This window comes from Vulpes vulpes, chromosome 4 (genome assembly GCF_048418805.1).
Source record: "Vulpes vulpes isolate BD-2025 chromosome 4, VulVul3, whole genome shotgun sequence".
NCBI lineage: Eukaryota > Metazoa > Chordata > Mammalia > Carnivora > Canidae > Vulpes > Vulpes vulpes.
The window spans coordinates 26,241,736-26,265,708 of NC_132783.1; the positions used below are offsets into that span (position 1 = coordinate 26,241,736).

Consider the following 23,973-nt stretch of genomic DNA (forward strand, 5'->3'; position numbering starts at 1 on the left):
CATTCTTCCACCTCGATAACCCTCTTCTTTAGGACTTCTAGTTTGGATTGCATCTCATTGAATTGATTTTTAATTTCTGCCTGATTGGATCTAAATTCTGCAGTCATGAAGTCTCTTGAGTCCTTTATGCTTTTTTCTAGAGCCACCAGTAGCTGTGTAATGGTGCTTCTGAATTGGCTTTCTGACATTGAACTGTAATCCAGAGTTTGTAACTCTGTGGGAGAGAGAACTGTTTCTGATTCTTTCTTTTGAGGTGAGGTTTTCCTTCTAGTCATTTTGCTCAGTGCAGAGTGGCGAAAAACAAGTTGTATTGGGAAAGGGAGAAAAAGAGAGGAGAGAAAGAAGGAAAGAAAAGAGAAAAAGAAAAAAAAGGAAGAAAAAAAAGAAAAAGAGAAAAAGAAAGAAAGTAAAAAAAGGGTGGGGAAAGCAAACAGACATTAAAAAGCAAAAAAAAAAAAAAACAGAAAAACACGGGGGAGTATCTTCTCTTTCTGTATACTTTAAGTCCCTTGTCTTCCCCTGAAGTTGTCAGTCTAGCTGGTCTTCTGGGGGAGGGGCCTGTTGTGCTGATTTTCAGGTGTTAGCACTTGGGTTTGCTGCTCTGCCCCCTGCCTGGTGCTGGGCTCAGTGGGGGTTGTTTACCCCGTGAGGCCCCTGGAGGAACAACCCTGGTGGTGGCGGCCAGCTCCAGAGCCCTGGATTCAACTCCCGCAGTAACTACGGAGCTCTCAGTCCGCAGGGTCTGATGCCCCGGGGCGGGGCCGGTGATCTGCTCAGCTTGGGTCAGAAGCGTCCTTGCTGTCCTGTGCCCTCCCGGCCTCTGCCTGTCCTGGGGGGAAGCCGGATCCTGGGCTGTGTCCCACACGCAGTGCTCCCGGGCCTGCGCTGTTGGATTCGTGCTCCTGGCCGCACAGCCCCCTCCGCGGAGCCGCCGCCTGAGCTTCTCCTACCTGCTCCCGGAGCCGTGCAGCCCCCTCTGCACGGAGACTCTTCCTCGCCCGAGCCCCTTCGAGGTGCTCCAGGTCCCGCCGTGCGCGCTGCAGCCCTTAGGGAGCTCGGCGCACTCTCCCGGGGCGCAGGTGTCTGTTAGTGTCCCAGGGAGCCCGAGGGCATCCCCGCCCTCCTGGGTCCTGCTCTAACTCCCTGCGGGCCCCTTTCTGCCCAGGAAGGTTGGTGCAGCTCTTGCTTCTCCGGGCCGGGGCTCTCCTGTCCTGGGGACACTCGCCCCAGCCTCAGCCCAGGTCCTCGCCGGGCCCCTCCCCCTTGGAGGCCTTTTGTTTCTTTATTTCTTTTTCCCCGTCTTCCTATCTTGAGAGAATCGAGAACTCTTCTCACTGTAGCGTTTCAGCTGTTCTCTCTTTAATCTCAGGCCGAATTCGTAGGTTTTCAGGATGATTTGAAGGTTATCTAGGTAATTTGTTGGGCTCAGGTGATTTGGGGACTCTACTCCTCCGCCATCTTGCCCCTCCCTCCCGGTATATAAACTTATTGTTAGTATCCCCATAACTTAGATGAAAACAGAGGCCAGTCATGTGGCTAATAAGTGGAAGTCCCCCAACTTAACCACCACTCTAAATTACTGACACTAAAAGAAAATTCTCCAGAAAAACATGTGAGATTTTTCCCAAAGTAGGAAAAAGAAGGGTAAACAAAAGAACATAGTCAAAGAAAAGGAGTTAAAATCACTGTAGCTGTTTTACAAAATTATCAGTATTATTGTGAGATTTTTATCTTATTTTACTTATATGGAGAAAAGAATAAAATAAAGATGAACTAAAATAAAGATGATTAATGTAAATTTATCACATTAAAATCAAGAAGAAACATAGTACTTAGTGTGCAAGTTCTCAATGTTTTGGTATTATCATTGAAACAATTTTTTAATTTTATGAGTCTCTAGAACAGGGCCATATACTAATGTGTATTTCATTAAATATAGCTTAATTAAATACATTTTTGCGTGTAAGATTGTATAAACCAAATATAACATTGCTTTCACCTTAGGACCAACAGTGACACATCCAAAATATTTACAAATTCAACTCCAAGAGCCTGGAAGAAAGATGCAGCCCTTCACAGACATTCTCAAGAAGCAGTTAAGAGACTTTACCCCCATATAACACAGTATTCCCTCAGTCCCATTTCACATGGCAGCTGCTGTTTCTATAATATTTCTTTTTGTCTCTTCTGCCTATTTTGGAAGAGACACCCTATGACCTTACTTATATAGGACTATTTACTTCCTCTTCTAGGCTTCCTCTGAATCGTGGCACATTTCTCCACCTGTATATTAAAGGCCCTTCCTATCTTCCCACGAAAGAAAGGACCTTCGTTCAAACAAAAGAATAGGGAGAAAGGCTGATAAAGGTCAAATGATAGCAATGCCATATTCTAGGCAAGTACTTACTTAATATAGCTTCATGAAAATGAAGTTTCCCATACATAGAAAACCCAAAAGACTCCACCCCAGGATTGCTAGAACTCATACAGCAATTCGGTAGTATGGCAGAATACAAAATGAATGCTCAGAAGTCAGAAGCATTTCTATACAATGAGACTAAAGAAAGAGAAATTAAGGAGTCAATCTCATTTACAATTGCACCCAAAAGCATAAAATACCCAGGAATAAACCTAACCAAAGAGGTAAAGGATCAATACCCTAAAAACTACAGAACATTTCTTGAAACAAATTGAGATAGACACAAAGAGATGGAAAAATATACCATGCGCATGGATTGGAAGAATTAATATTGTGAAAATGTCAATGTTACCCCGGGCAATTTATACGTTTAATGCAATCCCTATCAAAATACCATGGACTTTCTTCACAGAGTTGGAACAAATTATTTTAACATTTGTGTGGAATCAGAAAAGACCCCAAATAGCCAGGGGAATATTAAAAAAGAAAACCATATCTGGGGGCATCACAATGCCAGATTTCAGGTTGTACTACAAAGCTGTTGTAATCCAGACAGTGTGGTACTGGCACAGAAACAGACACATAGATCAGTGGAACAGAATAGAGAATCCAGAAGTGGACCCTGAACTTTATGGTCAACTAATATTCGACAAAGCAGGAAAGACTATCCACTGGAAAAAAGACAGTCTCTTCAATAAATGGTGCTGGGAAAATTGGACATCCACATGCAGAAGAATGAAACCGGACCATTCTCTTACACCGTACACAAAGATAAACTCAAAATGGATGAAAGATCTAAATGCAAGACAAGGTTCCATCAAAATCCTAGAGGAGAACACAGGCAACACCCTTTTTGAACTCAGCCACAGCAACTTCTTGCAAGATACATCCAAGAAGGCAAAAGAAACAAAGGCAAAAATGAATTATTGGGGCTTCATCAAGACAAGAAGCTTCTACACAGCAAAAAAACCAGTCAACAAAACAAAGGCAACCTACGGAATGGGAGATGATATTTGCAAATGACTTATCAGATAAAGGGCTAGCATCCAAGATCTATAAAGAACTTATTAAACTCAAAAGAAAAGAAACAATCCAACCATGAAATGGGCAAAAGACATGAACAGGAATCTCACAGAGGAAGACATAGATATGGCCAACAAGCACATGAGAAAATGCTCTGCATCACTTGCCATCAGGGAAATACAAAACCACAATGAGATACCACCTCACACCAGTCAGAATGGTGAAAATTAAAAAGGCAGGAAACAATGAATGTTGGAGAGGATGTGGAGAAAGGGGAACCCTCTTGCCCTGTTGGTGGGAATGTGAACTGGTGCAGCCACTCTGGAAAACTGTGTGGAGGTTCCTCAAAGGGTTAAAAATAGATCTGCCCTAACAACCCAGGAATTGCACTGCTGGGGATTTACCCCAAAGATACAGATGCAGTGAAATGCTGAAACACCTGAACCCCGATGTTTCTAGCAGCAATGTCCACAATAGCCAAACTGTGGAAGTAGCCTCGGTGTCCAGCAAAGGATGAATGGATAAAAGAGCTGTGGTATATGTATACAATGGAATATTACTCACCCATTAGAAACGGCAAATACCCACCATTTGCTTCGTCGTGAATGGAACTGGAGGGTGTTATGCTGAGTGAAATAAATCAATTGGAAAAGGACAAACATTATATGGTCTCCTTCATTTGGGAAATATAAAAAACAATGAAAGGGAATAAAGGGGAAAGGAGAGAAAATGAGTGAAAATATCAGTGACAGTGACAAAACATGAGAGAGACTTAACACTGGGAGATGAACAAGGGGTAGTGGAAGAGGAGGTGGGCGGAGGGTTGGGGTGACTGGGCGATGGGCACTGAGGGGGGCACTTGGTGGGATGAGCACTGGAGGTTATGCTATATGTTGGCAAATTGAACTCCAATAAAAAGTAAATTAATTAAAAAATGAAACTTCCCACCTTTGATAAATAATAAAAGAATTGGAGCAAAATCCTATTGATAATTTATTTTCCTATGGCAACATATGGCAAAAATAACAGTCACTGATTTCACAGATCTTTACTGTGAAACAGAGGCAGGAAAGTGAAAGATAAAGATAATGACTAAAAAGACATAAAGCAACAGCAATAGTTACATTTTTGTTAGCAGACCATGTGGAACTGGAAAGGCACTGCTGGAAATAGGAATTTAAAAGTAGAAGAAGAAACACAGTATTAAACTATTTAAACTTAGTAGTTTTTCCTTCAATTATTTATTTTACTGACAGCGTTGTGATGTTAGAGGAGGATAGAAGAGGAGGGAATTTGACAGTCACACTAATTTTGAAATGCTTATTGGACATACAAGTAGAGATGTGAAGTAAACTGTTGGATAAATGTAACTCAAACTCAGAGGAAAAGTCTAGACTTTAGATATAAATTTGGAGATCATCATGAAACAATGGTGTTAAGTCATGAAATTGGCTGGTATTACCTCAGAAGATGATAGAGAAAGAGAAGGAAAATTTATATTAGGGTAAGAGGAGAATAAAAAAAAAGAGGTAGAAAAATAAGTCAGTGAAATAAGAATAAATGGATGAGTGTGTGGTGCTGGGAAAACAAGGAAAAAGTCAGAGTGGTCAGATATGCTTAAGGTTAGATCATTTGGAAGAAAAATTTCACTGATTTGGCAATGTCAAAGTCAACGGTGAACTTAGCATGAGCAATTTCAGTGGAATGTGGAAAAAGAATCAGGATTGAAGTGGATGTAAATATTAAGGGGAAGTGATTGTGAGTAGAAAGAGCCTTCAAAAGAAAAGAAAAAAGAAAGAGCCTTCATAGGATAATTCCACTAAACTTCTTGTTATTCTCATCAGGCAAAACCCAACTTTAATTACTGCCCTCCTTACCTCTATGGTAGCATCGTCCAGTGATGCCCTCATTTTCTGTATGTTTGTTTATCTCTTATTTATCCCTCTACTTCATCTTACCTTTCAAAATTTCTTCACTGTGTCTCAGGGAATTCATTTTCTAAGGTAAAAAGACTCCCCTAATATCCTCAACCATATTTAAAATGTTATCTTGGGGACATCCGGGTGGTTCAGTGGTTAAGCTGAGCCTTTGGCTCAGGGCTTGATCCTGGAGTCCCGGGATCGAGTCCCACATTGGGCTCCCTGCATGGACCCTTCTTCTTCCCCTGCTTGTGTCTCTGCCTCCCTCTCTGTCTGTCTCATGAATAAATAAATAAAATCTTTTTAAAAAGTTATCTCAGCTTCCTTATTTTATTTTTGCCTTGACTGGAACATTGTTTGTCTCCCCTCACATGCTATAGTGGCCAGGAGTGGGAGCATTATTGTTGCTCACTTTTGCTATTTCCATGCAATACTCCTCCTCTCTTGAGAGTTTCCCCAAAAGGTTGAGTAGGCTTGTTAGTTATCTTTAAAGTAGGAAAGTTCTAAGACAGTATTACAAATAGCCTTTCTGTTGCTGATGACATCCAGGGCTCTTACTAGCGTTTGTTTATTCTCCATAATTATTATTTGGTGTCAGAATATAACTCAAAGAAATACTGTTTCAGTTATGTCAGAGGGCAAGGATTTTGATCATGAAGTTTTTAGCTGCTTTAACTCCCTCTGGATGTTATCTCTGAATAATAAGCTAACATATTTTTCGAAGTATAAAATACCAAAAATAGTCATGTGTGGAAGAATATTGTGAAATAATGTGAGTTGAGAAAACCCAGGAGCTAATACAGTGCACGAGAGAGTAGATAGAAACTTTGTTGTAACTGTATGATAATGAAAATATTCCATATGCTAATTTCCATTCTAATTTCAAAATTAGGTTATAAAATGCTTTGGCAAAGCAAGATTTTTCTCTGAGTGTATGATCCATTTTGTTTTCATGAAACGTTCATCAGCCTTTAACCCTAAGAAACATTTGAACCTAGGAAGATGATCTCTTTGGTGCAAGAATTTTCCTATTAAATGGCTCATTATTCAGTTTTTATTAACTGAATTTGATCAAAAAGATCAAGTGCCCAAGAAGTTGTATAATCTGTAATTTTAGATAATCTTTTAATAATCAAATACGTTTCTTTCATATGCTCATAATTAAACCCATGGTTCATTAAATGACATTAATTTTTAAATTTTCTATAACATTCACTCATCATCTCAAATCCCTTAAGTATTTCCTTAGTAAGGATAAATGATATATTGGATCATGACTAGTTTCATTGTTTAGCATAACAACTTGGAAATGAATCTACCTTCAGGATTATTTTCCACCTATGAATAGGCCTCAGTGGAGATAATAAACCCTTGGATACCAGAGAGATTAATTAGTGTGATGGTCTCCAGAGGTCCTCACTGTCAGTTCTCTGCTTTATCTTGGGATAAAGCCTTCTTAGTGAAAACTTTCCTCTGCTTTGTGAGTGTAATGTGGTTTTTCTTTTAGAAAGTGGTCACGTATCCCAAGAGTCTAATTTAATGTATTTGCTGGTCAGTTTGACTTTTCCTTCTCATAGTGTTCTCATAGAACATAGTTCAAGGTAGAGACTGAATTCTCTAGCTGAACTTTTCAAACTAGTGTTGCAATCATTAAAATAACAACAAATAGGAAATCTGTGGTTACATAGACTGTCAGTTCCTTGATTGCAGATAAAACATAACTGTGAATGTAGATTGCTTTCCAAATTTCTTAAGACAATTTTTTTTTGTAAAAACTCTTCCAATTGCCTATTCCCAGAAAATACCATTGACTCTGTCAAAACCATAGGTTAGTATTAAATACACACACCTGTAGATTTTTTTCACATAAAAAATATGTATATGTCATTTTGTTTTTGCTTCCTGTTTGTAGCAATCACACTGTTTTTCTTACACTGAATATGAAATGTTTTCCTTTTATGAATTAAACAATTACCAGTAGAGTACATTTGGAGATGTACAAAGTGATCTGATATGTTTATCTTTGAGTATAAGAGAGAATTTGCAAGTGAGAGCTAAGTATTATGCCTTACTTTACAAGTTCTTGGGGCTTAATTTACCTCATCTATGAAGTTAAAAACTTGTACTAAATTATAAATCCTTGAAGAGCTGAAGGGTTAGGAATTGTTAATAGATGGCCATGAGCCCGTCTAAGATTAAAAATTAAAAGTTGAACAATGGATATTTAATAATCATAAAAGAATTATTAAGCACTAAATTTATGCATGACATTTAATTTCTTCAAGAAAATGTAAAGAATAAAGTCTCTTGCCTTAAATTGGCTTATTTTATAAAGAAAGAATCACACAGGCAACCAGATACATTAAAGAAGACGTTCTATATATCTTGATTTTTTTTCTTCATCCAATCTATTTACTTAAGTCTCTTAGCTACACCTTGTGCAATGAACAGTGGATTGAAAGATGAATAAAACATAGCCTCTTACCTCAAGGAATTTGTAGTAAATATGTTTAAAAATCACAGCAAAGGGGCTGGGTGACTCAGTTCATTAAGGGTCTGACTTTGGCTGAGATCATGATCTCAGGGACCTGGGCTTGAGCCTCCCGTCAGGTTCCCCACTCAACGGAGAGTCTGTATCTCCCTCTACCTCTCTCTCTCTGCCCCTCCTTCTATTCATGCTCTTTGTTTCTCTCAAATAAATAAATAAAATATTTTTAAAAATCACAGCAAAAATATGACCATGGAAAAGGAAATATTAAATTTATAAATTTATAACTTAGGCTGTAGAATTTACCATTCCGAACTGATATGATTTCTTTATTAAATCAGTGGCTTTCAATGTAAGTGCTAAAGTCTTGAATTTTCCTAGTATGGCGTTTCTTAATGCCATATTTTTCCTAGAATAGTAAGCTTGATGAAATTAGGGATGTGTGTGTGTCTCTCTCTTTTTTTGTTTTTGTTCTTGTTTCTATACATAAGTTTATTTTAAAAAATGTATGGCCTTTTTACAAAATTTTTCCTTAAATTCCAGTTAGTTAACAGACAGTACAATACTGGTTTCAGGTGTAGAATTTAGTGATTCAACAGTTACAAACAACACCCGGTGCTTATCACAAGCGCACTTCTCGATCCCCATCACCTATTTAACCCATCCTGCTGGGCACCTCCCCTCTGGTAACCATCATTTTGTTCTCTATGGATAAGAGTCTGTTTCTTGGTTTTCCTCTCCCTCTCCCATGTTGTTTGCTTTTTTTCTTAAATTCCACACATGAATAAAATCATATGGTATTTGTCTTTTATTTAGAGTTGCGAGGCTAACACAGCATCATGGCTGGCATGAGAAGATGCTCAATGTGTTTACTGGAGTGAATTTAAGGGTGTAAGCATGAGTTGACGTTTCTTATCGTGGTAAGTTTTTACTGTCTACTTTGAAGTACAACACACAGAGAAGTGCACAAAATACTAATGTGCAGCTTGATGAGTTAGGGCAAAGTAACACGTGTATAATGACCACTAAGAAAAAAAGAAAGATCATCATCCTTTCTTAATCCTTACTCCCTCCTTCCTTCCAATAAGCCACTATTCTGAATTCTTACACTGTCTACTGTGGCCCCAAGGCTGTCAAAAGCACTGCTCATCTTCTAATCACCTTGAAGAGAATCAGGAGACACTACAATGGGAAATGCTAGACTCCCCTCCTGTGTTTCTTTTTTCTCCTGAATCTTGGTCCTTAACATTTGGTCTACCATAGCTGGAAATTCATGACAATACTTTAAATAAAGATTAGAGGTCATATTGAAAATTATGGCTGTTTTTTACAACAGAAATACAAATACACATGTTAATTTGTTGGTTTTCAAGTTATCTTTATTCCTATTTACCAATATTTGTTCTTCAGGTGTGATTCTTAGACTTAAATACGTAAATATTGTCACATACAAAGAATGTATTCTGTCAGATGCACATGAAGTAGGTAGAGTTGAATAGGTTTGAATGTGAAAGTAATACTTTTGAGGTGTATTTTCTATAGAATTAGCTTTTCTTCAAGCCAAGAGGACAATATAGAAGATACATATTTAATTGTATATTTACTTAGGTTCTAATTATAGGACAGTTTTCTCCTTTCATATTTATTCCAGGTAGTCCTAGAAAATTTTTATAATAATCTAATCACAGCTCAATATACATTATATATATTGAGGATATATATTATATTATCTTCTTCCAACAAATTAATTTATCATAGTTATTTAAGTGTTAGTTTCTTCATAGAATATTTAAATATGATTGAATTTGGGAAGAAGGTATTCACATATGCATTTTCAGGATCACAGACTTAGGAAAAACATACTCATATTTTATAATTGGACAGTAATTTCAATTATTATGTCCCTCACATTCCTGGAAATTTAATGGATACATACAGGAAGAGAACCTGGAATACACAGTATAACACTAAGACATGGATTAAATTCCTCTCAGGAATCCTTTTTGCCCTTATGAAGTCTGTCCTACTCTCTTTTCTGTCACTTCACTTTCTTGTTTGATTATCTGTATTTAAAATTGCAGTTAGTCAGTTGCCTTTTTGTTACAATTTACATGTGGCAAACCTCTTGCTCTCATCATAAAGAAGGGTCACTGAAAGTTAGGGAAAATCAGCACGTATCCACAATAATAGGCTGAAGTTCCTATTGTCTGATAGGCTTGTACTAGACACATTTTCCCATCCATTTCACAACACCTGATTTCTTGTCTCTGCCTGTCTATAGATGGAATGTTCTTTCAGCCAACCCTTGAATAGACCAATTCCTACTGAGAGTAGGGTAAGACTAGATTCAGATCTAATTTCTCCTACCTTCAAGCAGGCTGAGGTCTCTATGTATTTAATCCCATTCACTTTCCTCTATGTATTCAATCCCATTCACTTTCCTCATACCTATTTACTACACTGAGCTAAATAAATAGCTCTGTCAGTTTTCTGTGGACAAGGATGATTTCTTATTCGTTACATCCACTAACAATTATCCCAGGAGTAGTACATGGCAGATGCTCAATAATGTACGCATACTGAGTGCCTGATTTAAAATAGAGCTACTGAAAACTGACAAAATCTAGGTGATCTTGGAATGTCTAAAATTGGGGGAGGGTTTAGTGGTCTGCCTATCTATTTACCTACCTACCTATCAGTTTCCCTGCCCACTTATTTATGTATCACTGAAAACCTTCAATAGTATGATAACTAAAATTAATAAACAATTGCTCTAAGTCAATGGAATTGAAATGGGGGATGAAATCACCAAGTCACTGCAACCTTAAATAAATGTTTTACTTCACCTGTCATCAATTTCTTCATTTGTAAATTGAATGGCTTTAATCCCCTCTGAGGACTTCTTTTACTCATTTTGTGATTTAAAAAATTTTCAGTTCTGTCTACATTTTGATCCAGTTGTTAATTAACAGGGATATAACTAGTTAATAGAAAAAATCAGAAGGAAAATTTGGGAATTATCATAATCGACAAACAGGGAGATAAGTCCTTTAATAGTCAGTGATCTATGTAGTTTCTTATTAAGTCATTTTCATTCTGTTGATATTTCTATTTTCATGATTTCTTTGTTTTTATATTTCTGAGCAGATTTCAGTCATATAAAACTTTAGGGATTTTTCCAAGGAAGTATTGCAAATTCTTTTAATAAGTTGTTTGTGAAAAACAGCATTTAAAACTGGAATTATTAGAATTAATGTTAATCCTCTCTAGGTATATTTCTCAGCAGATGGGAGAATACTTAGGCTATTAAACCTAATTCATGAATCACTATCTAGGGTAATGAGACTTTAATATTCATTTCAATTTTTTCATTAATTCAAAGTGTCCAGGGCTTTCAGATAAGCCCGAATGAATAGATAAATAAAAATATTAAAAAACAAACAGTTTAATGTACCTTTATTTTATTATTTTTAAAGATTTTATTTATTTATTCATGAGAGAGAGAGAGAGAGAGGCAGGCACAGACACAGGCAGAGGGAGAAGCAGGCTCCATGCAGGGACCCCGATGTGGGACTTGATCCTGGGACTCTGGGATCATGCCCTGAGCCGAAGGCAGACACTCAACCCCTGAACCATTCAGGCATCCCTGAATGTACCTTTAAAAGGTGAACAAGTAGAATTATATCTCTGTTTCTTACCTGGCAATTATACAGTATGAATGGTTTCCAAAAATACAGCCAGAAGATTGAACGTAATTTTTTTCTGAGGATAAATTGACAATTGGTGGATTTGGTAAACTGAAATAGCCTCCCAATAAAAATTCCATAAAAAATTTGGAAACCATTTATCTGATAAAGGGTTAACAACCCTAATATATGAGAAACTCCCACAACTCAATAGCAAAACAAAAACAAGCAAAACAATCTGATTTAAAGATAGACAAGACAACTGAATATTTTTCCAAAGAAGACATACAGATAGCCAACAAGCCACATGAAAAGATGCTCAACATCACTAGTCATTAGATAAATGCAAATCAAAACCACAATGAGATATCATCTCATGTCTGTTATAATGGCTATTATCAAAAAGACAAGATATAATAAGTGCTGGCACAGATGTGGAGAAAAGGCAATGTTTGTGGCTATTGGTGGAAATGTAAATTGGTATAGCCACTATGGAAAACCCCCACTGTCGATGTTTCTTGAAAAATTAAAAATAAAACTACCATATCATCCAAGAAATCAACTTCTGGACATTTATCTGAAGAAAATGAAAGCAGCATATCTGCACTCTCATGTTTATCACAGCATTATTTATCGTAGCCAAGACATAGAAACATCCTAAATGTCTAACAATGGACAAATGAAAAAAGAAAATGTAGTGCATGTATATTGTGTATATATACACATTATATTCCATATATAATAATGCATTATTAATCAGCCATGAGAAAAACCAAAGAAAATCCTTCCCATTGTGACAGCGTTGATGAAATTGAAGGTATTATGCTAAGTGAAATAAATCAGAGAAAGACAAATACTATATATTACTTACATGTGGAATAAAAAAAAAGAATTCATAGGAGCAGAGAATATATGTATTTATTCATGAGAGACACAGAATGAAAGAGATAGAGGCAGAGACACAGGCAGAGGGAGAAGCAGGCTCCATGCAGGACTCCATCCCCGGTCTCCAGGATCATGCTCTGGGCTAAAGGCAGCGTTAAACCGCTGAGCCACCCGGGCTGCCCTAGGGTCTGTTTTCATCTATTTCACCGAACACCTATATTTTCACCCTAAATATCAAATAGAAGTGATACTGTAAGGTGATCTTTATGCCCATAATACCATACCATTGATCAATTGTCTGTTTTTGTCAATACCATACTGTTTTGATTATTACAGCTTTGTAATATATCTTGAAATCTGGGACTGTGATACCTCCAGTTTTTTTCTTTTTCAGATTGCTTTGGCTATTTGGGGTCTTTTGTGGTTCCATACATGCTTATGAATTACTTGTTTTAGTTCTGTGAAAAATACTACTGGTATTTAATAGGGATTCCATCAAATCTGTAGATTTTTTTTGAGCATGGGATATTTTATTAATACTTGTTCTCTCATCTATAAACATGGAATATTTTTTCATTTGGTCTTCAATTTTTTTTCATCAGTGTTTTATAGTTTTTCAGTATCTTTCACTTCCTTGTTTATGTTTATTCCTAGGTATCTTATTCTTTTTGGCGCAATTGTTAATGGAACTGTTTCTTAATTTCTCTTTTTGCTTCTTCATTATTAGTGTATAGAAATGCAGTGGATTTCTGTATATTGGTTTGTATCCTGTGACTTTCCTGAACTCATTTATCAGGTCTAGTCAATTTTTGGTAGAATCCTGAGGGTTTTCTACATATAGTATCATGGCACCTGCAAATAGTGAAAGTTTTACCTCTTCCTTACCCATTTGGATGCCATTTATTTCTTTTTCTTTTCTTATTGCTGGGGATAGGACTTCCAGTACTATGCTGAATAAAAGTAGTCAGGTGGAAATCCTTGTCTTGCTCTTGATCTTGGGGAAAAGCTCTCACTTTTTTCACCATTGAGTATGATATTAGCTGTTATTTTTTCATATATTGTCTTCATTCTGTTGAGTTATGTTCCCTCCAAACTTATTTTGTTGAGAGTTTTTATCATGAATGGATGTTGTACTTTTAAATGCTTTTCTGCATCCATTGAAGCAATCATGGTGTTTTACACTTCTCTTGTTGATGGGATGTATGATGTTAATTGATTTGTGAATATTGAATCACATTTGAATACTAAGAATAAATCCCACTTGATCATGGTAAATGATTTTTTTAGTGTATTTTTGGATTTGGTTGGCTAATATTTTGTTGAGGATTTTTGCATCTATGTTCATCAGAGACATGGGCCTGTAGTTCTCTCTCTCTCTCTTTCTCCCTCCCTCCCTCCCTCCCTCTCTGTAGTGTCTTTATCTGGTTTTGGTATCAGGGTGATGCTGGCCTCATAGAATACATAGGAGCTTTCCTTCTGTTTTTCAAGTAGTTTAAGATGAGTAGGTATTAACTCTTCTTTAAATGCTTGTTAAAAAGAAATATTTAAGAACTTATTTATTTATCCATGACAGAGAGAGACAGAGGCAGAGACACAGGCAGAAGGAGAAGCAGGCTGCATGCAAGGAGCCCAATGTAGGACTCGATCCCGGGACTCCAGGATCACACCCTGAGCTGAAAGCAGATGTTCAACCACTGAGCCACCCAGACATCCCCCCTCTTTCTCCTTTTTATGAGTCTGGCTAAATGTTTATCAATTTAGTTTATTTTTAAATTGGATTTCAATTTTCCAACATATAGCATACCACCCAGTCCTCATCCCACCAAGTTCCCCTCAATGCCCATCACACAGTCACCCCAACATCCCGCCCACTTCCCCTTCCACTGCCCCTTGTCCATTTCACAGAGTTAAATGTCTCTCATGTTTTGTCACCCTTACTGATGTTTTCACTCATTTTCTCTCCTTTCCCTTTATTAGCTTTCACTAATCTTTATATTCCTCGGATGAATGAGACCATATAATATTTCTCCCATTCCGATTGACTTACTTCACTCAGCACAATACCCTCCAGGTCCCTCCACATTGAAGCAAATGGGGCTATTTGTCTTTGCTAATGGCTGAGTAATATTCCATTGTATACATATAACACATCTTTTTTTTAAATTTTTTAAATTTATTTATAATAGTCACAGAGAGAGAGAGAGAGAGAGAGAGAGAGAGAGAGAGAGAGAGAGAGAGCAGAGACACAGGCAGAGGGAGAAGCAGGCTCCATGCACCGGGAGCCTGATGTGGGATTCGATCCCGGGTCTCCAGGATCGTGCCCTGGGCCAAAGGCAGGCGCTAAGCCGCTGCGCCACCCAGGGATCCCCCATATACCACATCTTTATCCATTCATCTTTCGATGGACACCGAGGCTCCTTCCACAGTTTGGCTATTGTGGATATTGCTGCTATAAACATTGGGGTTCAATTGCTGGGTCATAGGGCAGATCTATTTTTAACTGTTTGAGGAACCTCTACAGTTTTCCAGAGGGGCTGTACCAGTTCACATTCCCACAAACAGTGCAAGAGGGTTCCCCTTTCTCCACATTCTCTCCAACATTTGTTGTTTCCTGCCTTGTTAATTCTCCCCATTCTCACTGATGTTAGGTGGTATCTCATTGTGGTTTTGATTTGTATTTCCCTGGTGGCAAGTGATGCGGAGCATATTCTCAAGTGCTTGTTGGCTACACCTATGTCTTCCTCTGGGAAATTTCTGTTCATGTCTTTTGCCCATTTCATGATTGGATAGTTTATATCTTTGCTGTTGAGTTCAAATAAGTTCTTTATAGATTTTGGATACTAGCCCTTTATCTGATAAGTCATTTGCAAATATCTTCTCCCATTCTGTAGGTTGTCTTTTAGTTTTGTTGACTGTTTCTTTTGCTGTGCAGAAGCTTCTTATTTTGATGAAGTCCCAATAATTCTTTTTTGCCTTTGTTTCTCTTGCCTTCATGGATGTATCTTGCAAGAAGTTGCTGTGGCCAAGTTCAAAAAGGGTGTTGCTTGTGTTCTCCTCTAGGATTTTGATGGAATCTTGTCTCACATTTAGATCTTTCATCAATTTTGAGGTTGTGTGTGTGTGTGTGTGTGTGTGTGTGTGTGTATGGTGTAAGAGAATGGTCTAGTTTCATTCTTCTGCATGTGGATGTCCAATTTTCCCAGCACCATTTATTGAAGAGACTGTCTTTTTTCCAGGGGATAGTCTTTCCTCCTTTATCGAATATTAGTTGACCATAAAGTTGAGGGTCCACTTCTGGATTCTCTATTCTGTTCCACTGATCTATGTGTCTGTTTTTGTGCCAGTACCACATTGTCTTGACGACCACAGCTTTGTAGTACAACCTGAAATCTGGCATTGTGATGCCCCCAGCTATGATTTTCTTCTTTAGTATTCCCCTGGCTATTGGGGTCTTTTCGGATTCCACACAAATCTTAAAATAATTCATTCCAACTCTCTCAAGAAAATTCATGGTATTTTGATAGGGATTGCATTAAACGTGTAAATTGCCCTGGGTAACATTGACATTTTCACAATATTAATTCTTCCAATCCATGAGCATGGAATATTTTTCCATCTCTTTGTGTCTTCCTCAATTTCTTTCAGAAGTGTTCTGTAGTTTTTAGGGTGTAGATCCTTTACCTTTTGGTTAGGTTTATTCCTAGGTTTCTTTTTTTTAATTATTTTTCTTTTTTCATTCATTTTTTATTGAAGCTTGATTTGCCAACGTATAATATAATGCCCAGTTCTCATCCCATGAAATGCGCTCCTCAGTGCCTGTCACCCAGTCACCCCAACCCTCTGCCCACCTCCCCTTCCACCACCCCTAGTTCGTTTCCCAGAGTTAGGAGTCTTAGTTTTCTTATGATTTTGGGTGCAATTGTAAATGGGACTGACTCCTTAATTTCTCTTTCTTCAGTCTCATTGTTAGTGTATAGAAATGCCACTGACTGCCACACTGCTGAATTGCTGTATGTCTGGCACTCTTGGGGTAGAGTCTTTTGGGTTTTCTATGTACAGTATCCTGCCATCTGCGAAGAGGGAGAGTTTGAATTCTTTGCCAATTTGAATGCCTTTTATTTCTTTTTTGTTGCCTGATTGCTGAGGCTAGGCCTTCTAGTACTATGTTGAATAGCAGTGGTGAGAGTGGACATCCCTGTCTTCTTCCTGATCTTAGGGGAAAGGCTCCCAGTGCTTCCCCACTGAGAATGATATTTGTTGTGGGCTTTTCGTAGATGGCTTTTAAGATGCTGAGGAGTATTCCCTCTATCCCTACACTCTGAAGAGTTTTGATCAGGAATGGATGCTGTATTTTGTCAAATGCTTTCTCTGCATCTATTGAGAGGATCATATGGTTCTTGTTTTTTCTCTTGCTGATATGATAAATCACGTTGATTGCTTTACGAGTGTTGAACCAGCCTTGTATCCCGGGGATAAATCCTACTTGGTCATGGGGAATAATCTTCTTAATGTAATGTTGCATCCTATTGGCTAGTATCTTGTTGAGATTTTTTGCATCTGTGTTCATCAGGGATCCTAGTCTATAATTCTCCTTTTTGGTGGGGTCTCTGTCTGGCTTAGGAATTCAGGTGATGCTGGCCTCATAGAAGGAGTTTGGAAGTACTCCATGTCTTTCTATCTTTCCAAACAGCTTTAGTAGAAGAGGTATGGTTTCTTCTTTAAACGTTAGATAGAATTCCCCAGGGAAGCCATCTGGCCCTGGACTTTTGTGTCTTGGGAGGTTTTTGATGACTGCTTCAATTTCCTCCCTGGTTATTGGTCTGTTCAGGTTTTCATTTTCTTCCTGTTCTAGTTTTGGTTGTTTGTGGCTTTCCAGAAAAGCATCCGTTTCTTCTAGATTGCCTATTTTATTGGCATAAAGCTGATCGTTATACGTTTTTAAGATTGTTTGTATTTCCTTGGTATTGGTCATGATCTCTCCTATATTATTCATGATTTTTTAAATTTGAATCTTTTCTCTCTTCTTTTTAATAAGGCTGGCTAATGGTTTATCTATCTTAATTCTTTCAAAGAACCAACTCCTGGTTTTGTTAATCTGTTCCACAGTTCTTCTTGTCTCGATTTCATTGAGTTCTGCTCGAATATTTATTAACTCCCTTCTTCTGCTGTGTATAGGATCTATTTGCTGTTTTATTTCTCCAGCTCCTTCAGGTGCTAGGTTGGCTTTCATTTTTGAATTCCTTCCAGTTTTTGGATGGATGCTTGTATTGCTATGTATTTCCCCCTCCGGACTGCTTTTGCTGCATCCCAAAGATTTTGAACGGTTGTATCTTCATTCTCATTAGTTTCCATGAATCTTTTTAATTCTGCCCTAATTTCCTGGTTGACCCTTTCATCTTTTTGCAGTTTGGTCCTTTAACTCCTGGTGTTTGAAATCCTTCCAAATTTCTTATGATTTAGTTCTGATTTTAAAGCATTATGGTCTGAAAATATGCAGGGGACGATCCCAATCTTTTGGTACCAGATAAGACCTGATTTGTGACCCAATACGTCATCTATTCTGGAGAAAGTTCCATGTGCACTTGAGAAGAATGTGTATTCAGTTGCATTTGGATGTAAAGTTCTGTAAATATCTATGAAATCCATCTGGTCCAGTGTATCATTTAAAGCTCTTGTTTCTTTGGAGATGTTGTGCTTAGAATATCTGTCGATTGTAGAAAGCACTACATTGAAGTCACCAAGTATAAGTGTATTATTATCTAAGTATGACTTCACTTTGTTTATTAATTGACTGATATACTTAGCAGCTCCCACATTTGGGGCAAAAATATTCATGATCGTTAGGTCCTCTTGTTGGATAGATCCTTTTTATTTTTTTATTTTTTATTTTTTTGGATAGATCTTTTAAGTACGATATAGTGTCCCTCTTCATCTCTTACTACAGTCTATGGGATAAGCTTTATCTAATATAAGGATGGCTACCCCTGCTTTCTTTTGAGGACCATTTGAATGGTACATGGTTCTCCAACCTTTTATTTTCAGGCTGTAGGTGTCTTGGAGAGCTGGTTTGGTGGTTACATATTCTTTTTGTTCCTGCTTACCTTGGAAGCTCTTTATTTCTCCTATTCTGAATGAGAGCCTTGCTGGATAAAGTATTCTTGGCTGCATGTTCTTCTCATTTAGGACCCTGAATATACCCTGCCAGCCCTTTCTGGCCTGCCAGGTCTCTGTGGAGAGGTCTGCTGTTATCCTAATGCTTCTCCCCATAAAAGTTAAGGATTTCTTGTTTCTTGCTTCCTTAAGGATCTCTTTTTCTTTGGAATTTGCAAGTTTCACTATTAAAGGTCGAGGTTTTGAGCGGTTTTTTATTGACTTTAGAGGGGGGAGGGGATCTCTCTATCTCCTGGATCTGAATGCCTGTTCCCTTCCCAAGTTAGGGAAGTTCTCAGCTATGATTTGTTCAAATACACATTCTGGACCTCTGTCCTTTTCAGCGCCCTTGGGAACCCCAATTAAACGTATATTTTTCCTTCTGAGCCTGTCATTTGTTTTCCTTTCCCTTAACCTATCCTATGAGCTTTTAATTGTTTTTCTCTTTTTTTCCTCAGTTTCATTCCTTGCCATCAGCTTTTCTCCAGTGTCAGTCACTCACTCTTCTACCTCATTAAACCTCATTGTTATGACCTCCAGTTTGGATTGCACCTCATTTAATTGATTTTTAATTTCGGCCTGATTAGATCTAAATTCTGCAGTCATGAAGTCTCTTGAATCCTTTATGCTTTTTTCTAGAGCCACCAGTAGCTTTATAATTGTGCTTGTGAACTGGCTTTCTGATATTGAATTGTAATCCAAATTTTATAACTCTGTGGGTGAGAGGACTGTCTCTGATTCTTTCTTTAGAGGTGAGTTTTTCCTTCTAGTCATTTTGCTCAGTGCATCGTGGCCAAAAACAAGTTGTACTGGAAAAAGGAGAAAAAGAGAGAAAAAAAAGAAAAGAATAAAAGCGGGGGGGGGGGGGAACAAACGGAAAACAAAAATCAAGGGGGAGTGTCCTCTGATTCTATACACTGTAAATCCCTCGACTGCTCTTGAACTTTCTAGTGCTGCTTGGTCAATAACTTTATTTCCCCCTGTCCTTCTAGCTGTTCTTCACCTGGGGGAGGGGCCTGCTGGGCCTGCTGTGCTGATTCTCAGGTGTGTGCACCTGGTGGAGATGCCCAGCCCCCTGCCAGGTGCATTGCTCCATGGGAGCTGTTTATCCTGTGAGGCGCCTGCTCAGTCCGGGGTAAAAGGTGACACCAGTAGGAACAACAGTGGCAGCGGCCAGCTCTCCAGCCCTAGAGTCAAGTCCCGCAGTAATACCGGGAGCTCCCAGTCCACAGGGACCTGGATGCTCCCTGGGCAGGGGCACCAATCTGTACAGCTGGGGGCGGCAGCAGGAGCGTCCTTGCTCTCCTGTGTCCTCCCAGCCTCTGCCTGTCCTGGGGGGTGCCGGATCTTGGGCTGTGTCCCCTGTGCCCTGGGCTCTGGGGTCCTAACCGTTGGAATCCCGCTCCTGGGCTCGCAGCCACCTCCGTGCATCGCCGCCACCTGAACTGCTCCAGGGCCATAGTGGACGCATGCTCCAGGCCTTTAGGGAGCTCTACCTGGGGTGTGTGGCTCGCTCTCCCCCAGGGTGCACTTCCTCCATTACTGCACCTGGGAGCCTGAAGGCATCACCACCCCTCTTGGGATCCTGCCCGAGCTCCCTCCCAGCGCCTTGCCATCTGGAAAGTTTGGTAAAGCTCCCGCTTCTCCGGGCCTGTGCTTTCCTGTCTTGGGGGCACTTGCTGCGTGGCCTAAGCCTGGCTCCTCACGGGGCCCCTCCCGCTTGGCTGCTGTTTTCTTTATTTTTTGTTTCCATCTTCCTACCTTGATAGAAGTGCCAACTCTTCTCACTGTAGCATTCCAGCTGTTCTCTTTTTAAATCTCAGACTGAATTCATAGGTTTTCAGGATGATTTGAAAGTTATCTAGGTAAGTTGGTGGGGACAGGTGCCTTGGGGACCCTACTCTTCCGCCATCTTGCCCCGCCTGGCCACGCTCAAAATTTTTAATGATTCTTAGAACCTGGATATCCTGACTGATGCAGCAAGAGGGCAACAATCCGTGTATATTCAACTGTTGTCTTTCTTCCAGGGCAAAAGCCAAGTCAGAAGAGTTAGAGGCCATGCAGTCCCATTGTTTGAAGAACGGAGTCACCGACCTCTCCATGCCCAGGATTGGATGTGGTCTTGATGTCCAGAGCGTGTGAAGGATATCTGAGGCTCTCAGAACGCCTCTTCATCCAGGATGGACCGGCAGGGCCCCTTCTCTCCAGAGCAGCCTCCGGGAATTGCCCCACAGAGGGGAAGCGGTGAGTTGGGGGGCACGTCCAGCAGGGGCTGAGCAGGCGCCCACCTGCGGTCTTCACCAAGTGCACGATGCCTTCCCAGAGCCTGATAGTCCTTCCTTGGCTGGACGGCCAAAAGGAGTAGCCAAAAAGGACTATCAACGGGTTACAGCCTCTTTTCCCCCAACGGGCTGCTGAGGGGCAGCAGCACCGGGTGCCCACCCACCTGGGGGCATGGAGCCGCATGTGGCCCCTGCAGGCCCTTAGCCCCAAGGACAGCTCCCCGGGAGGGCCGGCAGTGGGGCAAGGCCAAGCTGGGGACCCTCTGCAGGGCTGCATCTGCCCAACAGTGGCTGACAGGGTCGGCCAGGGAGGGCGGCATGCAGGGCAGGAGGCAGAGGCTGCTGGGGCCCTGGTACAGGCTGGTTGATCTTCTTAAAGAACCAGCTCCTGGTTTCATTGATCTGTTCTATTGTTTTCTTAGTTTCTATTTCATTTATTTCTGCTCTATGCTTTATTATTTTCTTTCTTTTGCTAGTTTGGGGTTTTATTTGTTCTTCTTTTTCTAGCCTCTGTAGGTGTAAGTTTAGGTTGTTTATTTGATATTTTTCTTGCTTCTTGAGGTAGGGCTGGATTGCTCTAAACTTCCCTCTTAGAAAGGTTTCTGCTGGATTGCAAAGTTTTTGGACCACTGTGTTTTCATTTTCATTGGTCTGCAAGTGTCTTTAAATTGCTTCTTTGATTTCTTCTCTTACAATTTTAAATATTTGATTACATGTGTATATTGGAAAACATTATGTAATGTCAAGAGCATGAGGTCTGGAATCCCATTACGTAGTTTTAATCCTTCCTCATAATTTACTACCTACATGACACTGGATAGACTAGTTACACTTCTGAAGCCTCACTGTTGTCATTTATAAAATCAGGATGGTGATAAAAGCACCTGCTTCCAGAGAAGGATACAGTCAACAAAACTAAAAGACAACCTACAGAATGGGAGAAGATATTTGCAAATGACATATCAGATAAAGGGCCAGTTTCCAAGATCTATAAAGAACTTATTAAACTCCACAGCAAAGAAACAAACAATCCAATCATGAAACGGGCAAAAGACATGAACAGAAATCTCACAGAGGAAGACATAGACATGGCCAACATGCACATGAGAAAATGCTCTGCATCACTTGCCATCAGGGAAATACAAATCAAAACCACAATGAGATACCACCTCACACCAGTGAGAATGGGGAAAATTAACAAGGCAGGAAACCACAAATTTTGGAGAGGATATGGAGAAAAGGGAACCCTCTTACACTGTTGGTGGGAATGTGAACTGGTGCAGCCACTCTGGAAAACTGTGTGGAGGTTCCTGAAAGAGTTAAAAATAGACCTGCCCTACGACCCAGCAATTGCACTGCTGGGGATTTACCCCAAAGATACAGATGCAATGAAACGCTGGGACACCTGCACCCCGATGTTTCTAGCAGCAATGTCCACAATAGCCAAACTGTGGAAGGAGCCTCGGTGTCCATTGAAAGATGAAGGGATAAAGAAGATGTGGTTTATGTATACAATGGAATATTACTCAGGCATTAGAAATGACAAATACCCACCATTTGCTTCAACATGGATGGAACTGGAGGGTATTATGCTGAGTGAAGTAAATCAATCAGAGAAGGACAAACATTATATGGTCTCATTCATTTGGGGAATATAAATAATAGTGAAAGGGAATAGAGGGGACGGGAGAAGAAATGGGTAGGAAATATCAGAAAGGGAGACAGAACATGGAAGACTCCTAACTCTAGGAAATGAACTAGGGGTGGTGGAAGGGGAGGGGGGTGGGGTGGGGGCGACTGGGTAGTGGGCACTGAGGGGGGCACTTGATAGGATGAGCACTGGGTGTTATTCTGTATGTTGGCAAATTGAACACCAATAAAAAATAAATCTATTATTAAAAAAAAGCACCTGCTTCATCGGGTTGCTATGAGAATTAAATGAGATCATACTGCAGAAATCTTAGTAGGATACCTAATAGAGTAATCCAGAGGATGACTGCTGAGATTCCAAATACAGAATGAAAGAGCAGCTCAGATCCACTCTTACCTAGCCACACTCCATCAGTCTTGAAATATGTATCAGGTACAGTTTTAAAGACTTCATGAAAATTTACTGCTAGCAATAATGACACAAATGATACACCATCCATGATGTGAATTCAGTGGCAAATGTGTATTAACATTTTGAGATCAGCCTGCCACATATACATTTGCTGCTTTCACTCATTGTCTCTTCCACCAAACCTACTATGCAGGAAAACCTCTGATACACAAAGCTGTTGGGAATTTGGTCTTTGTGGCTAGAGAGAGCTCTTTGAACTCCTGATTAGTTCAGAGATTTTAGGTCTGTAGCAGATTGGAGACCCTTACAAGGCTCAAATCATACTGCATTTTATTTGGTCGAGTAAGGTAAAACTAAGTAGAGCAGAGTGAGGGAAAGAAGAAAACAGAGCCTAATAGGTAATGACACACAGTGATGGTTAATTTTATATGTTATTGTGGTTATGCTATGGTGGTTATGCTATGGTGCCCAATAATTTGTTCAAGAACTAGTGTAGACATTACTGTGAATATATTTTTTAGATGTGAATAACATTTAAATTAGTAGGCTTTGAGTTAGGCAGATTACATTCCGTAGTGTGGGTAGGCATCATCCAAACACTTGAAGGCCATTAGAGCAAAGACCAGTTTCCTTAGAAGGAATTCAGCCTCAAGACTGTGCCATAGAAACCTTGCCTGAATTTCTCATTTGCCTGTGCAATTTGGGATCAAGACTATAACATCAATTCTTACCTGAATTTCTAGCCTGCAAGCTTGCCCTATAGATTTGAGACTTGCCAGACTCCACAATTGTGTGAGCCCATTTCCTCTTTTGAAATAATGATTTGATTGATTGATTGATTGAGAGCATGCAAGAAAAGGGGCAGAGGGAGAAGTAACACGTTTCTAGATAAAAGTTGTGGTTGTTTTTCCCTCCAAATTCTAATCTTCTCTTAAGGATAATACTTTCCTCTTAAATTATAGCCATTTACAGATTTTCTTAAAATCCATTCATGTGCTTTGGAAAGAAATCTAAAATTTGTGGTCTGTAAAGAAATACTAATGCTATAAAATTCGTGTT

General features: G+C 39.4%; 1 long non-coding RNA gene across 1 annotated transcript in view; it reads left to right on the forward strand.

Moving 5' to 3' along the window:
* Nucleotides 1–23,973, forward strand: part of LOC140598446 (uncharacterized) — a 64,151-nt gene that overhangs the window by 36,514 nt on the left and 3,664 nt on the right. The window contains exons 2-3 of the long non-coding RNA XR_012000877.1: nucleotides 8,666–8,769; nucleotides 20,598–20,814. This is a non-coding gene — a long non-coding RNA (uncharacterized lncRNA). The remainder of the gene's footprint in view (nucleotides 1–8,665; nucleotides 8,770–20,597; nucleotides 20,815–23,973) is intronic.